The 13,771-nt window shown below is 46.0% G+C and overlaps 1 long non-coding RNA gene across 1 annotated transcript; it reads left to right on the top strand.

The window, feature by feature from the left end:
* The first annotated feature begins 1,004 nt into the window (after window positions 1-1,004).
* Window positions 1,005-8,002, top strand: LOC115080002. The gene is made up of 3 exons (XR_003853483.1): window positions 1,005-1,126; window positions 4,934-5,024; window positions 7,709-8,002. It is a non-coding gene; the product is annotated as an uncharacterized LOC115080002 (long non-coding RNA).
* Window positions 8,003-13,771: the final 5,769 nt, after the last annotated feature.

Genomic DNA, 13,771 nt, shown 5'->3' with positions numbered 1-13,771 from the left:
TTGGGAAGATGCTGGAGCATCAAGTAGGACTGTTTTGAAATGCTAGAAGGGGACCCCTGACATAGGAATCCCAGTTAAGCCACTGGGAGAGTTTTAGTGCACACTTCGCGTTACCAATTTGAAAGCCTGACCAGTTCGCTAAGGAAAAGGACCCTACCCAGACTGAAACACCCTAACTGTACAAAGAATCAACTATAACTGCAGACTTATTTAAAGATGAACTTTAATTTGACTTAAATATTAATTCTCTGATTGGTTAAACACCCAGTGCCTGGTCCTGCCTGTTTTGTTATAGCATAGCATCTTCCTCCAGAGAATGCCATAACTAACAACACACACAAGGGAAATCCCACCACTGTCTGAGCCATAGACAAGAGTCTCCCCCAGTAAAAAGAATCCCCCATCCCCATAGATCAAAAGTTCAGCTTGGAATGGAATCAGCTAGCCAGAGCAACCCCCAAGGTTATACATTAGATGGGTGCCCTGAGAGAATGAACACTCCCCAAAAAGGGGTTACAGTAGCACCAGCTATGTGGGTAGTGGCTTAAAAAACAAAAGTTAATTAGATTTCCCCTCAGTTTAAATGTCTTACTGTACCATGGTTAATCAGAAAGTTCAGGTCCTGTTAAAAAGATCAGATTTATGGTTTGTCACCAATGACATCATCACCCCTTGGGATGAGAGCAGAGAGCCTGGGCTGTGCAGTCCTGGAGTTACAAGTTGGGGAGAAGCTGAGCTTAGATAGAGAGAAAAAGAAAACATTGCACAGAGAGGATCAGGAACTAGAGATGGGATATTTTAGGGATTATTTTTTCAATAATTTAACTAATTGATACTAAAATGAAGTCAGTTCCTCCTCCTCTGCCGCATCTCCTCTCCTCTGCTCCCTTCATGAGCCTCAGATGGTCTCTCCCACCAGCCAGTGAGGTCATAATGACAGCAAGAGGCTTATAAAAGGCAGAGCTGCCTGGGCTCAGTGGCATTTCACAGGAGGACAGCAAGCAGTGAGCATCTCTGCTGGCTCTGGCTCTCAGGAGACTGAAGGACCTGAAGCTCCTGGAATGGAACTACAAGCACAGAAAAGAGGGGAGATAATTATGCATAGAACTAAGCTTTGACTCAACCTGTAAGTACAGATTTTAACTTTCCTCCTCATCCCCTTGCCTTTATAGTCATCTTCACCCCCACTTTCATCCTTCATCCCCTCTCCTCCTCCTCTAATTTCCTCCTCTCCCCGCCATCCTCTCCCTTCCTCCCTGCCCCATCCTCCTCTTCCTCCCACTCTGCTCTAACCCTCTTCTCCTCCCCCATTCATCCCTTCCCCCACTCTTTTCTCCTTCTTTCCCCCACTCCATCCTTTCCTTTCCCCACTCCTCATCCCTCCCCCTCCCCTCTATCCCCTTCCCCTTGCCAATTCTTTCCCTTCTCTCCCCCTCCCCTCTCCACTTCCCCCTCCCCTCTCCACTATCCCCTTTTCATCCATAATTTCTCCCACTCCCCATCCCTTCCCCTCTCTACTTCCCCTTAACCCTTGCTTATCCCTCCTCCCCTTTCATCCTCTATCCCCTTCTCCCCTCTCTCTCCCTTCCCCCCTTCCCCACTCATCTTTCATAGTCAATCCACTCACCCCCTTCCCTCTTCCCCTCTTCACTATCCCCCTTTCATAATTTTTCCCACTCCCCATCCCCTCTCCACTTCCCCTTAAACCACCGGCTCTCCTCTCCCCCCTCCCATTGCTCCTTCCCTTTCATCTTTCCCCCTTTCATCCTCCATCTCCCATTCTCTCCTCCCTATCCCTACCCCCTCTTCTCCATTTCCCTTTACCACTCCCCCTCTCCTCTTCCCTTCCACCTCCTTCTCCACTCACCTTTCATAGTCAATCCACTATCCCCCCTCCCCTCTCCCCTTCAACCTCCATAATTTCTCCCACTCCCCATCCCTTCTCCTCTCCACTTCCCCTTAACCCACCAGCTCTCCTCTTTCCCTCCCCTCTCCACTGTCTTCATCCCCCTTCTCCCCTCCCTATCCCTTCCCTCTCTCCTCCATTTCCCCTTACCACTCCTCCTCTCCTCTTTCCCCTCTCCACTATCCCCCCTTTCATCCTCCATAATTTTTCCCACATCCCTTCCCCTCTCCTCATCCCTTCCCCTCTCCTCTTCTCTTCCCCTTAACCCACTGGCTCTCCTCCCTCCTCCCCTTTCATCTTACCCCTCCCCTCCCCTTTCATCCTCCATCCCTTCTCCTATTCTCCCCTCCCTATCCCTTCCCCCTCTTCTCCATTTCCCCTTACCACTCCCCCTCTCCTCTTCTGCTTCCACCTCCCCTTCTCCACTCACCTTTCATAGTCCATCCACTCCCTCCTCCCCTTTCTCCCCTTACCCCTCTTCTCCATTTCCTCTTCCCCTCCCTCTCCTCCCCTTCCCCCTTCACCTTTCATAGTCAATCCACTCTTCCCCCTCCACTATCCTCTTTCATCCTCCATAATTTCTCCCACTCCCCATCCCTTCCCCTCTCCTCTCCACTTCCCCTTAACACATTGGCTTTACTCTCCCCCCTCCCCTTGTTCCTCCCTCCTCCCCTTCCACTGTCCCCCTCCCCTTTAATCCTCCATCCCCTTCTCTTCTCCCTATCCCTTCCCCCTCTTCTCCATTTCCCCTTAACACTTCCCCTATCCTCTCCCCCTCCCTTTCACTCACCTTTCATCAATCCACTCTCCCACTTCTCTCCACTTCCCCTCTTCATTTTTACCCCTTCCTTACCTTTCCCCTTCTCCATTTACCTTTCATTGTCAATCCTCTCTTCCCCTTCCCTTCCCTCTTCACCTTTATCCCCCTCCTTCATCTTTATCACTCTTCTTCCCCTCCTTCCCCCTTCTCCCCTCTCCCCTGTCTTCCTATCCTCCTCCCCCCCCTCCTCCCCTTCACCTCTCCTTTCTCCTCTGCTAACCCCTTCCCATCCCTCTCCCCTCACCACCTCCTCTCTTTCTACTATCCCCAATCTCCTTTCATCCTCCATCCCCCTCCCTATCTCCTTTCTACTTTACCTTACCTCTCCCCCTCTCCTCTGCTCTCCTCTCCACTTCCTGCCCCTCATGCCTCCCCTTCTCCATCACTCCTCCCCTCCCCTCTCCCCATTCCTTCTCCCTCCAATGTCCTTCTCCCTCACTTCCCCTCCTTTCTCTCCCCTCCCCTCCCCTTTACCTTTTCCCATTGCTTTCCTCATCTCCTCTATCCTCTCCTTTCCCATCTTCTCCCCCTCCCCATTTGTCATCCCTACTCTATACTCTCCCCTTCCCCCTCTGTTCTCCCCTCCTTTTCCCTTCCTCATCTTCCCCTCCCTTTCTTCCACCTCACCAACAATCTTACCTGTCCTCTCCTTCCCTCTCATATCCCCTATTCCCTCTTTTATCCTTCTCCCTCATCCTTCCACATCCCTTCTCTCCCCCTCCCCATCATTCTTCCCTGTCCTCTCCTCTCCCCTTCCCCCTCCCTTGATGCTCTCATATCCCCTTTCCCATCTGTTTCTTCTCCTCTCCCCTTTCCTTCTCCTCTTTCCACCCATCACCCCCCTCCTCCTCTCCCTTCTTCCTCATCCTCCCTACTCCTCTCTCCTTCACCCACCATCCCTTTCCATTCTTCTTTTCCTCCCCTTCCTCTCCTCTCTCCTTGCCAATGGCGGTCTAGAAGCAGGGGGGCTGAGAAACCTCTGCCCCTAGCCAAGTCTGACTTCTTTGTCATTGATTGCAACAGTGTTGACCCCCTCAGAATATGCAGCTCCCAGGGCCAAAAAGGTGGTAATTATTGACTGCTCAGCAAAAGTGAGTAGGGATTGAGAGAAAAACCCCTCAATTTGCCCCTCCTCTCCTCACCTCCCTCCCCCCCTCTCCAGTAACATCCCAGGAATGATCTCTTTTAGCTGACTGCAGTCTAGAAGCAGAAAAGCTGAGAGAAACCTCTGCCCCTAGCAAAAGCATTCCTCCATCATCAATAGCAATGGGTTTGACCCTCTAGGAAAATGCAGCTTCCAGGGCCAGAAGGTGGTAATCAATGGCCGCTCAGCAAAGTGAGTAGGGATTGAGGGAAAAACCCAGACTTCCCCTCTCCCCTGCTTTCCTCGTCCAATCTGCTACATTTTTTTTTTAAGCGTAAAGAAGATGTGGATAAAGGAGAGTCCGTTCATATAGTGTATCTGGATTTCTGGAAAGCATTTGACATGAGATTTCTTTGGAAATTAAAAAAATGTGAATATAGAGGTCGACATTCAAAAGCCATTCAGGAGGATAACTGACAAGTTATCATGCGGCTAGAATTTAGCCACGTAAGTTCCTGGGCATTCCAGGGAGGTGTTTCGGGCAGAGCAGAGTCGGCCACTTAACCTATGCGGATAACTCTGGTCGGCCCATAGGGCTGTCCTAAAGTTAGCTGGTAATTTCCCTAACTTGGCCTATAAATGGCTTTCCACCCTCTTCTTTACATGGATCTTGGAAAATAGGGGGGAAAAATGCTCTAAGGGGGTTTTTCTTGCTTTATTTTTCAGACCATTCCTTATATAGAATTTATGACACTTATTTTGGAAAACTAAACAGATCTGTCTTAAAATTCTTTGTTTTTTTTTTATCTTAATTTTGGATCTTTTATTTTTACTTTTTCTAAAGGCCTAATTTTGAGCTGTAATACAATCTGTCATTATAGGTTGTGTATGGTGCGTTATGTATCTTTATTTATTAGCATACACACATTGGGGTAGATTTTAAAAGGTTGTGCGTATATGTTCACTGATTTTCATTTCCCATTATTATGACTTGATTCCTCCCTATGCATCATTCACTAGAAGTATTTAAGCAAATGTTTAAACTTGTTTTAGTATCCACTTATCAGTGTCTGATGTTAACTGACTCACAGGCCTTTTATATATTAATTTTTCTTTCTTTCAGGACCACAGTGCAGATGATCCTCTTTTACCAATACTTATCTTGCAGCATATGAAGCCATTGTGCTGAAAAGGTTACTTATTACTCCTGAACTGTAAGCATACACCCGTTCCACGTTTTACACCCTGGGCATTAGGGGCTCTAGGAAAACCTTCTGCCTTGCCCCGACCTAAGCCCCTGTCTTACACACACTTAGGTTCCTCATCTCATTCACAACACCACCCTTACACAGGCTCCCTCACACAGGCTCCCTCCCTCTCTTAATAGCACCATTGCTCTCTCTTACACACAAACATAGGTGCCGCACATGGCCCACCGAGACTCTGTTTTTCTCTGCTATGAGTGGGATGGGCTCTGCTTATTTATTTATTTATTTATTTATTTACGAACTTTTAATATACTGACATTCTTGAAACACATCATGCCGGTTTACAGTTAACTCAAGGAAAGGAAAATTACATTGAACGAGGTGCGGGATGAGGGGAGCAGGCAAGAAAAGGATGTAGAGGGGGGCGGGAGCGAGAGAGTGAGGGAGAGATAAAGGAAAGAAGTTAGGAGGACAGAGCGAAGAGCAATCAACATAACCATAATAACTTACTAAATAAGATAAACAATGAAATCACAAAGTGTGTGAGGGGCCTGCTTGTGGCCCCAATGGCTGTCCTTTGCCACCCTAGGCGACTGCCATTTGCCTATTGGGATGGGCTGGCCCTGGTTAGATCCTTATTAAACCTGTACTTGCATATCTTACAGGTTCCCAACTGTAGATAATTGAACAAGATCTACATACTGCTGTTTCTAGAAATGATAGTAATCTGGGCCTATATTATGACAGATGGATTCAATATAACTTGCACCTTTTTTTTTTCCAACTAATCAGTCCCAGAGACAATCAATGGTGCCTTTGCATTAGAACTTTCCGACCATTTATTCATGCTGATGATCAACTCATTACTGTCATTGAAGGTCTAACTCTATGCCTGTGCAATGTTAACTGTTATTGCTGGATGCGAGACTGCATGTTCATAACCCTCTCTCCATCCCCTGAACATTTGCCCATGCTATTTGGCTTTAATATTTCTTTGCTGAAATATACTTTGACTCATTCACCTTACACCCACTCTCTGGATCATCTTCAGGATGAGAACATTTCCTGCATGATAAACTCTACACTGACTCTTGCCTATTACTTCCATTGGTAGTGGACAATAAGGAATTTGGGAGACCCTCCAGTAGGACATTTAAGGGATGGTCTCCTTCCCGTACTGGACCTTTGAAGAAATGATTTCACACACTGTTGGGCAATCATGTTAACTCAGATTGTCTATCTTTGTTCTCCTCATGCTTTGGTTGGCTGTCTGTTAAATGTTAACTTATTGTCTCTCATCAGAGGCATAGCGTGCATATACATGCATCTTTTAGATATATTCCATACCTTACTTACTAATTTTATTTTTGTACCTTATTATGAATTTACTATCTTCCTGAGCACTTCTTTGTAATAAGAAAAAAACATGACATAGTGATTAGTAGTATACTAATAACATTCTTGATTATACTGTTCACTTATTCCTTTGATTTATACATATATCCATTTTTGTATTCCTTTCCCTTTGATTATGATAATCTAATCTATACTAATAGCTTTAGCTGATGCAAAAGCAATAAGTATAATCTGTGATTGCTTTTGCATCAGCTAAAGGTATTCAAATTATTTCCCTTGTTGAGTTTATGGTATTGTTTTAAATTAATGATTTACTCTTATCACTATTTGTTTATAACATCATTGTGCTGATTCGGTATCTTTTGTCAGGCCCCTTTTTACAGATACCTTGGGGGGAGTGTTATGTCTACCCTAGCTCTGTGCTAAACCTGAGCATTTAGGCTTAGATTAGGTTAAGGATTATTGGTCTATTCCCTGCTTTAAGCCTGCATGCAAAAAAGACTTCTGGGTGACTCACTTAAATTAACTTCCACCAGAAGAACACATTAGGCTCAGCACCTTCGAGGACATTTGCCATGGAACATGAGGATTTAATAACCACCTGCAAATATCTCCTCGAACGTGCTAATGAGCTCCTTGTCTCAAGGATAGTGTCTTTTTGAGCAAGAGAGATTAGGGCTGGGGAATTTACACTACTGTGGACTGCATCATTGGTGCAGAGTTCTCCTCCCTCCCTTAGCACAGCGGGGATCATATTTCCATTTGCCCTGGGCCAGAGGGCTGCAGTCTTTAACTGTTCTCTTGACTGGACAGCTGAGCAGACTGACTTCCCCCCAGAATTTGTGTTTAACCAAACATCATGTCCTGCTGCATGAGCTGGCCCTACAGCAGCTGGAGATGTTTGGTTAAATGCAACTGCTGCATGTGAGGCTTGGTGCTAGCTTCCTGATGCAATAGCAATGGAAGTCATGTCTGCTCAGCTGTGTCGTGCCATGGGTTCCTGCCCCTGGCCTAGAGCAGGTGGAGATGTGAATCCTCCTTTGACCTCTGCTTCTGCTTACCTCCTCTCATGCCACCCCCACCATGGTGAAAGAGAGGACGTCATCCTCCTGCTGGTGGCTGAAAAAGAGGCCAGTCCAAGGCTCTGAGAGTGTACATGTGAGCTTGTTTGTTAAAGCTGGTGTGGGGGTGGGTAGTGTCTGTGTGAGAGAGTTGGATGTAGGGAGGGAAGAGTGGTGTGTATGTGTGAGAGATGATCATTTGCAAAAAATGTTATTTTGACAAATGTGCAGCATTTAGAAAAAGTGTACAGACTTTGCTATTTTTTTGGACAGAAATACCCCTGGCGTAAGATAGCTGTGTCTGCACACACATCGCTCCCATTTCCTGAAGGAGATAACCAGCTAAGAAATACAAGAGGAAGACTCCAGCCTGAGACATAGCACAACCTGTGGAAACCAAGGACTATAAGAATGTGTGAAAGCAGCAACAGAGCAGCTGCTGTACACCAGTCCCCACTACGGACTGGGAACCTTTAGCCTGCTTTCTTCATGGAGGTAGCTGGCATGGAACGATGGTTCTGCGTGGAGCTGATGTGCTGTAGCTTCTCATTTTTTTGCTTTGTTGTATAGCAGGGTTCTAATAAAAAGTTTTAGGATTGGTTGGTCTCTCCTATCTCTAATCACACAGACTTCCTGCTCTTACCAGTAGTAGCTGTAACACACTGAACTGAAGGGGAGGGTGAGCATAGGTAAGAGAAATAGGAAAGGAGAAAGAGGGGGGCATGGGAAGGGAAGAGTATAAAGGGAGGCAGGTAAAATTAATAGGCAGTGCTTATGAGGTTTTAAGAGTGAAAAAGGTCTGCATTGTTTGTCCAATGCCTGAAAGTTCTGGTATAAACTAGCAAAAATGTTTTTACATTTCATTATGAGCCTGGAACAGAAACTTGAAAAGATAACAATTTGCCTTTTTTGCTTAAAATAGTGCCCCCGGCTCACTGTTCCTCCACACACACTTGCACTGACCCCCTCCAGACACAGCCACACACTGCAGGGCACAATGAGTAAACAATTTAGGATAAGACAAATCTATTTATTAACTTAAAGCCACATAATATACCAAAAGTTTGTCCTAGTTCCCTGAACAGTACAAATATGCTATGTGCACTTGTTTCATCACAAACACTCAATTCAGCACACATATTTAATAATTTGAGGCCTGTTCCTAAAATTCCCCATTTCATGCCTCATGGGCCTGATTCTACCTCAGATTTGCGCATTTGTTAACTGCTTAAAGTTTTGTTTTGCATGGGGCTCTCTTTACATAGGCCAGGGCTTAACCAAGTTCTTTGCATTCCCTTAGCAGTACCAGTCTGACAGCACTTAATAAGCAAAAAGATGATAGAGGCCTATGAGTCAGCCAAAAAGATAATACCATCAAGTTTTGGGAAAGAAAAGTCTAACTATAAAAAAAGTAAGTTTGAAGTCCAGGTGAGCTGACCATGACAGGGAGATACATGGATCCAGGTCAAGAGGCCTTGGTCTTTTACTTCAGTGTCTACCGTGAGCAATACTGAGTGTAGATCTATCCAGCAGGACTCCAGGGAAGACCGGGTGGTGGACTTGAACATTGTCCTCTGGGGTGGGCTGCTTGCACCTGTGAATGAAAGTCTTTGCACATCTCATTAATACCTTATAACAGTTCAAAATGTTAACAGTCAGATGAACATCAGCAGGGAATCTCATAAGAGCAAGCAAGAAGGCATCTGGCCACTTGAGAGCAGTTTCTGCCCAGATTTTAGCTAGGGTGCCCTTTAAAATGTTTTTTCATTCTACAGAACAGAGGCTTGAGGAATATGGGCAATGACAGTTTGGGTAGGTACTGCATATTTTGCAAATGCCCTTCATTATCTAACCAGTAACTGAGTACCTCACTCACTGCTGATGATCACAGGAATACCCAGTCTGAGAATAAATTCTCTAAGTTCATGCAAACTAACATTTAGCATAAGGTTAGGCCTCACTCCAACCTGAATACATGCATACCAAAACAAAAAAACAAAACACTCGAGCAATATTTCTTAGTTTGTGTAAAGTAAATTTGGATGTTAATAAGCAGATCCTGTGACTGCACAGCTAGTAGAGTGACTTTTTTACCCACATTGTGCACTTGACAGAACGCAGGTTCCTTAATATTGTAGAGCTACAGCTCAATCTAGCCATGCATGCTGTGGCACAGATTATCGGGTTTAAATCACATCCTGCCAAGCTCTGGGATAGTTTTGTTTTTTTCCTGATGCTGGAACCTGATCTTGGAGAAGGGCCACATCCTCTAAGGAGGGTAGGGGAGACTGGCTAACCAAAAACAAAACACTGGTGACAGAATCTGTCAAGGAGAGGAAGAGGGCAGGAATGTAAGAAAGAAAAGATGATAAAAGGGAGGCTAGATGGTGATGGAGAAAGGAAGAGAGGAGGAAGAAGGAAAAAGGACAAGGGGGATAAGGGAAGTAGGAAAAAGAAAGGAGGGGATAAAAGAATGGGAGGGGTGGAAGAGAAGAAGGGAGAGAAGGTAGGTATAGGAAATTGGCAGGTCTAATAGGAGAGGGAGTAAAAGAAATGGGAGGAGATGGAAGAGAAAATGGAGTGAAAAGGGAGTGAAAAGGGGTAAAAATTGAGGGGAAGCAGAGGAGATGGCAGGATAGAGCACTGGTGGAGGGACAAGGGGAAAAGGTGGAGGATCTCAGATGAGGAAGAAAGGAGGAAAGGGGAAAATGGAGGATGAGGGGGAAGAGAAACAGAGGTGAAGAGGAGAGGAGTGGGCAGAATAGAGTAGGGACAAGGGGGAAGGTGGAAGAATGGAAGAATGGAGAGGTTGAGGGGAAAGAGGAGAAGAGAGAAGCAGGGGTTAAGAGGATGGCGAGAGACAGAAGAGAAGGAAGAAGGGTGGATGAGAGGGGGAATGAGGAGAGAGGCAGAAAGGGAGGGGAAGAAAGAAGTAGTAGTAGAATAAGAGGGTGAGAGGTAAGAGCAGTGAGAAGAGAGTGAAGGAAGGGAACAAGTAGCAGAAAGAGGGGAGGAAGGGAGAGGTGGGAAGTGTGAAGTGGAGGAGATAGGGCAGAATAGAGATGAGGAATAGCAATGTGAGATAGGACGGGAGGAGATGAGGGAAAGGAGGAAGAGAAGAGGATCAGGGCAAGGAGGGAAGAATGGAGAGAAGTAAGAGGACAGGGAAGGATGGGAGAGGAGGGATAGAGAAAGAGGAAGGGAGGAATTGAAGGAAGATAAGTGGGAGGAGGGGGAAATAGGATGAAAGGAGGAACACAAGGGGAGGAGCAGGGGATAAGAAAGAAGGGAGGGGAGGGTGATGAATAGAGGAAGGGAGAGAAGGAAGACAAAGAGGAACTGGGAGGAAGAGGCAGAAGAATGCAGAGAGAGAAGGAAGAGAAGGGAAAAGAAATAGGGGGAGAAAAGTAGGAAGAGGAGAAGGCAAAGAGGAAGGATGAGAAGGGAAGGGAGAAAGGAGGGGCATGTGGGAGAGAGGAGGAAGGAATGGGAGGAGAACCAGGAGTGAAGGGGAACTAAGGAGGAAGGTGGTAAGAAGACAGAATGGGCAAGAAATGTGGGGAGAAAGAAGAGGGGGCAGGGGGGGAGGCAGGTAAAAGCATGATAGGGGATGGGGCAAGAGCTTGGTGAAGGGGAGAGGGATGAGGGATGCAGGGTTAAAGCAGAAATAGGATGGTGAATGAAGAGAGGGTAAAGAAAACTGGGAGGAGAGGAGAAGGAAAGGGAAACTAGAGAGAAGAAATAGAAGAATAGTGTGTATGACTGGGATTGCCAAACCTGTCCTAGAGATCTCATAGCCACTCATGTTTTCAGGATATCCATACTGAATATGCATGAGAAACATTTGCATATATTCAGTCTCCATAGTATACAAATTTATTTCATCTATTTTCATTGTGGATATCCTGAAAACCCAAGTGGCTGTGGGGTCTCCAGGACAGATTGGGAAGCCCTGGTGTATGGAGAATAAAGAAAATAAGTGGAAGGGAGAATGGAGGGAAAAGGTAGGGTGGGAAAAGGATGGTGAGGTATGAAGGGAGAGTTGTTAAAAATCTGTACTTACAGGTTGAGTTAAACTGTAGTTCTATATCACAATAATCTCCTCTTTCTTCTGTGCTTGTAGTTCCATTCCAGAAGCTTCAGGTCCTTAAGTCTCCTGAGAGCCAGAACCAGCAGAGATGCTCACTGCTTGCTGCCCTCCTGTGAAATGCCACTGACACCAGGCAGCTCTGCCTTTTATAAGCCTCCTGCTGTCATCATGACCTCACTGGCTGGTGGGAGAGACCATCTGAGGCTGATGGAGGGAGGAGGAACCTATTTTAAGGCTGGGCAGGGAGTGGGGGCAGTCAAAGGCCACCCCCACCCCCTTAAGAAAAAGGGGAAAAATGGAAACAAAAGAGGGGAAACCTTTCTTCCAGCACCCTCTAGGGAGGGCACCAGAGACCGATAATAAACAAAGGGAGGAGGAGAGGTAAGGGGGCCTTAAAAGAAAGAGGGTATAAACCCACTCAAATTCCACTGACCTGTAGCGCGTCTTTTGCATAGCTGGGGAGGGCACTGGCGCTACCTTCACACCAGGAGAAGTCATCTGGGCACCAACATTCCCTGGTTTCTGCAATAACAAAAGGGAGGGGGGACAGACACTTCACCCCTTCACTTTGTTTCTGAGCAAGGGGTGAGGGGGGGAGACCAAAAAAAAAGCACATAACTTAAAATATAACTACAACACAAAAAGAACTCAAATCCTAAGGATTAACTCAAGGAGGGGAGGGGAGAGGCATAGGGGAAGGAGAGGAGAGCGAGGCATGGGGGATGGGGAGAAGAGAGGGGAGGTACAGAGGATGAAAGTGGAGGGTGAAGATGACTATAAAGGCAAGGTGATGAGGGGGGAAAGTGAAGGGGAAGGTTAAAATGTGTACTTACAGGTTGAGTAGAACCTTGGTTTGTGCATAATTATCTCCCCCTTTGTTCTGTGCTTGTAGTTCCATTCCAGAAGCTTCAGGTCCTTCAGTCTCCTGAGAGCCAGCAGAGATGCTCACTGCTTGCTGCCCTCCTGTGAAATGCCACTCACACCAGGCAGCTCTGCCTTTTATAAGCCTCCTGCTGTCATTATGACCTCACTGGCTGGTGGGAGAGACCATCTGAGGCTCATGAAGGGAGCAGAGGAGAGGAGAAGAAAGGTGGCAGAGGAGGAGGAACTGACTTCATTTTAGTATCAATTAACTAAAATATTGAAAAAAATAATCCCTAAAATATCCCATCTCTAGTTCCTGATCCTCTCTGTGCAGCGTTTTATCTTTTTCTCTCTTTCTTAGCTCAGCTTCTCCCCGTCTTGTAACTCCAGGACTGCACAGCCCAGGCTCCTCTGCTCTCATCCCAATGGGGTGTTGGTGTCATTGATGACAAACCATAAATCTGATCTTGTTAACAGGACCTGAACTTTGTGATTACCGTAATAGTAGAACAGTAAGACATTTAAACTGAGGGGGAATTTAGTTCACTGTTTTTGAAGCCACTAACTTGCACTGTTTTAATTGTATGTATTTTATTTTATGTTTTTTTAATAATTTGTTAACTGCTTAATTTAAGTGTCTGTATTCATTTATGAATGGGGGTTTTTTGTGAGCCACTTAGAGTCTTTTGGCATAACAGGCATAAGAGGAGGAATAGCCTAGTGGATAGAGCAGTGGTCTATGAACCAGGAGACCAGTGTTCAATTCCCGCTGTTGCTCCTTGTGGCCTTGGGCAAGTCACTTTACCCTCCACTGTCTCAGGTACAAAAACTTAGATTGTAAGCCCTCTGGGGATAGAGAAATACCTACAGTACCTGAATGTAAACCAATGTGATATCTTGATTGAGATCAAATGTTAGTATATAAAAATAATAAATAAAAAACATAACATTGCTGCTGCTACTAACCATGTCTATAGCACTGCTTGATAAACACAGTCCTCCTTCCCATCCCATCCGAGCCCCCTTAATTTGATGTTAGACTAAGGGGAAAAACCCACCATCAATCCTGTCCTTTGGTTTTCAGCAGGGATCCTCACAGTGCAGTGAGCATGGGAATGAAGTCTGCACTTCCAGGCCCTGCCCCCTCTGTGCTTCCATGCAGGGGACAGGCACTGTGAGTAGAGCCGTAGTCCCTGCCCTGTGAGGATTGGAGCTGGAGCTTTGCTGGGGTGGGGGACTGGAAGGGCACAAGCACCGAATCAGTGCCTAGGGGTGGTGGCAGACCACATCCATCCCTGATTCTCTCTCATGGTAGAAAGGAGCAGGTGCCTTTAGAGCAGGATTATCCAACATGTGGTCCACCAGTGGTTTCTGCCTAGCCT

Source organism: Rhinatrema bivittatum, chromosome 1 (assembly GCF_901001135.1).
Source record: "Rhinatrema bivittatum chromosome 1, aRhiBiv1.1, whole genome shotgun sequence".
Classification (NCBI taxonomy): domain Eukaryota; kingdom Metazoa; phylum Chordata; class Amphibia; order Gymnophiona; family Rhinatrematidae; genus Rhinatrema; species Rhinatrema bivittatum.
Note: the sequence above shows the minus strand (reverse complement) of the source record. Positions and strands in the feature narration are given on the sequence as shown.